Raw genomic sequence first — 4,125 nt, forward strand, 5'->3', positions numbered from 1 at the left:
GAGTCTGAGCTTACTTGTGGAGATGCTCAGCAGCAGAGGTCTGCATTACTAGTTCAGGTAAGAAAATGCTTTTAATATTTCTGTAGTCTTACACAACATGTGCCCAATTCACTCTTCCGAATATAAAGTAGCTAAAGTATACAGCAGTGTTCACATGTAGGCTGTGCTGTTTTTTATAGCTTGATGATGCCTGCTCCATCAGTAGTGTGGAAAGCAGTGATGAGTATGTTCCTGGGTCCTCAGAGAGTAGCTCAGGTGAAAGTGCCTGCAGTCGTATGATTTCAGTTTCTAAAAGAAAAGCAAAGACAACGAAAAGATTGTTGTAGTCAAAGAAGTACATGTTGACCTCCTTGTTGATCTCCTTGGCTTTTTCCATAATCTAGCAAACATCATGGAAGATGGTGCTGATTGATCTTCATTTCATCAGTTATGACCTGTCCATTGAACTTCCCTTGCTAGACCAACTCGAAGTTGAAATTAATCTGAGTGTACAAATATTATAGAAAACAATCCTTGTGTTTCCATGTTTGTTTATTATTATTATTATTCCATGTTTATTAATAATAATAATAATAATAATAATAATAATAATAATAATAACAACAACAACAACAACAACAACAACAACAACAACAACATTATTATTATTATTATTATTATTATTATTATGGCATATCTTTAGCTATTTAAAATATATTCAAAAAAAGTGTGTTTGTTTTGGATTTAGATCCTGCAGCAGAACCGGATGTGTAACCATCTACACAGCAAGGCCAGGACACCTTGCCTGAGTAAACAATAGAATCAACCAGAACCACCTCAGTTCCCAAAAGGTATTTTCTTATAAAAAAACATGTTGGTAAACTTTTTTAATCTGAACCTGAAAACACAATGAAAGTAAACCTCAAGAAACTGAACCAGTTACTGACACAATCTGATTTTCTGTAGTTATCAGATTATAAAGTGTAAACACGCTGAACCAGTTACTGACACAATCTGATTTACTGTAATTATCAGATTATTAAGTGTAAACACTCTGAACCAGTTACTGACACAATCTGATTTTCTGTAGTTCTCAGATTATTAAGCGTAAACACACTGAACCAGTTACTGACACAATCTGATTTTCTGCAGTTATCAGATTATTAAGTGTAAACACACTGAACCAGTTACTGACACAATCTGATTTTCTGTAATTATCAGATTATTAAGTGTAAACACTCTGAACCAGTTACTGACACAATCTGATTTTCTGTAGTTCTCAGATTATTAAGTGTAAACACTCTGAACCAGTTACTGACACAATCTGATTTTCTGCAGTTATCAGATTATTAAGTGTAAACACGCTGAACCAGTTACTGACACAATCTGATTTTCTGTAGTTTTGTTAATTAACTACAACACAGTGAGTACACAATGCAACACAACAGTGCAGAAAAACACATTTAGCTGCCTACAGCTGTGCAGTAACACATTATAATAATACACATCAGTGCAAAACTAGGCCCAAAGCCCAACAACACATGCAGTACAAGACAGTAACAACACAAAATGTAGTGTGTGAATGTGACGAGCGATAAAACATACAGACCTGAATAAAAAAATACTTATTGTACTAATTATACATATTATATGAGGCAGTGTCCTACACCCATTGGCAATTTTGGGTCAAAATAAACTGCAGCCAATCAGAACAGAGCTTATTTACATATACAGTTGGGGAAAAAAGTATTTAGTCAGCCACTGATCGTGCAAGTTCTCCTACTTAGAAAGATGAGAAGTCTGTAATTTTCATCATAGCTACACTTCAACTGTGAGAGACAATATGAGAAAAAAAAATCCAGGAAATCGCATTGGAGGATTTTTAAAGACTTTATTTGTAAATTATGGTGGAAAATAATTATTTGGTCAATAACAAAAGTTCAACTCAATACTTTGTAACATAACCTTTGCTGGCAATGACAGAGGTCAAACGTTTCCTGCAAGTCTTCACCAGGTTTGCACACTGTAGCTGGTATTTTGGCCCATTCCTCCTGCAGATCTCCTCTAGAGCAGTGATGTTTTGGGGCTGTCGCTGGGCAACACGGACTTTCAACTCCCTCCACAAATTTTCTGGGATTTCTGTTCACCGTTCTCATGATCATTTTGACCCCACGGGATGAGATCTTGCGTGGACCCCAGATCGAGGGAGATTATCAATGGTCTTGTATGTCTTCCATTTTCTTACAGTTGCTCCCACAGTTGATTTATTCCCACCAACCTGCTTGCCTATTGTAGATTCACTCTTCCCAGCCTGGTGCAGGTCTACAATTTTCTTCCTGGTGTCCTTCGACAGCTCTTTGGTCTTGGCCATGGTTGAGTTTGGAGTCTGACTGTTTGAGGCTGTGGACAGGTGTCTTTTATACAGATAACGAGGTCAAACAGGTGCCATTAATACAGGTAATGAGTGGAGGACTTGTAGCCCAGACTAATAATTTAGTCATTTAGTTGTTAAACTTTTAGAAAGAACAGCAATAGTGGAATTAATAAAAATAATTAAATAATTTATTTGCACAAGAAACTAGGTTAAACACATATTTACTTTAAATAAATGACAAGAAAAAAAATGGTTTATTTTATTTTATTTTATGGGATTTATTTCTGGTTTCTGATTGGCTTGCAGGCCTAGGGAGGTTTGTTGACCAATGAGGTTGCACAACATAGGTGTGTGCGGCGGGTGAACACGCGGTTCCCGGCGTTTTTCTCACACTAGGGCAGACAGCGGTAGAGCGAGCACCTGGAGCTCAGATCTTTCCAGCTAATCGGAAATAAAACAAAGTAAAAGTTAATAAAAGTTCACTAAAACATCACAGAACATTCCTAGTTAGCAGGATTACTTACCTGGAGCTGTAATTGGAGCGTCTGCGTTGTCTACCCCGTGTGAGCATGCTGCGGTTTCCCCGCATTGGTCAGGTTTTTTGAGAGAGGTGAAGTTGAACTGAATTCCAGTGATTTGGATGGCGAGCCGAGCCCGACTATCTGAACCAAGGAACCTTACTGCATGCAGCGAACTGAACTGAACTCTGATTCCACGTTCACACTGACACTGAGCCTATTCACTTCTGAGCTTGGTAGGCTAAACTTGCACTCCCACAAATCGCAGGATCCTACATTCGCTCGACTTAACTTTGTGGACATGGACTGTGGTATGCGAACACATTTCCAATTGGAATCAGAACACTAAAGGACGTCTAAGTCCCAGGATTCTCTAATTTCCATTTTCTGAACGTGACTGGTGTTTATTATTTTCTTTGTTTTTTTCTCTTCTCACAATTACCCGGGTAACATGTTTTGTATGCATTGAATTGTGTTTTTTTGTATTAAATTGAACAATTCCTTTTTCCAAATATACTTTTAGTAGTCCAGTGTGGTCTCAGTGGTTTGGTTGCTCTGGCTCTGTAGTCAAATCTAGTGAGGAAACTTCTGATTGGCCCAATTGAATTTCTTATATACATACTTTGCTATATCTAAGAACTACACTTACCGTACTGTACACCTAATACTGGTTACAGAAGTTGGCGAGCCAGCCAGGAGCTAGTTTTATACTAAATCTTATGTTTGAGACACACACTGAACTTGGGTTGTATTCCTAAATTAGGACAGGATAATCTCCCAAAATGGAATTTATCGAGCAATCTGGTGTCAAAGTTCCAAACTCAGTTATAGTCAGTGGGATAGCTGGGTCTAGCATAGAGGAAGAGGTTCTTACTTTTCTGAAGAAATATGGTTCAATAAATAGAACTTTTATGGTAGATGATCCCACATCAGAACTCCACTCAAACTTAATAGTAGAGTACACTTATGGTACAGCCATGCAGATTCTAGAGCCCATGCTGCCTCATACTCAGACACTGTCAGATGAATCTAACAGTAGATACTGTGTGAGTGCTTTAGCTAATGTCTATTGCCAAAAAGTAGGGGGTAGTGTTACACAGACATACCTGGGTGAATTAAAAAGAGTAGCCAAGCTAAGTGGCAAGGACTTCGAAGAGATGTTGAAGGAAGCCCTAGCACAAATAGGTGAGTCTGTGGAAGCTTCTGAGCTTGCTGACCAAAAACTCAGTCCTGAACAGTCCAAAGAGTACCGCC

Source organism: Pygocentrus nattereri, chromosome 11, assembly GCF_015220715.1.
Source record: "Pygocentrus nattereri isolate fPygNat1 chromosome 11, fPygNat1.pri, whole genome shotgun sequence".
In the NCBI taxonomy this organism is placed as follows: domain Eukaryota; kingdom Metazoa; phylum Chordata; class Actinopteri; order Characiformes; family Serrasalmidae; genus Pygocentrus; species Pygocentrus nattereri.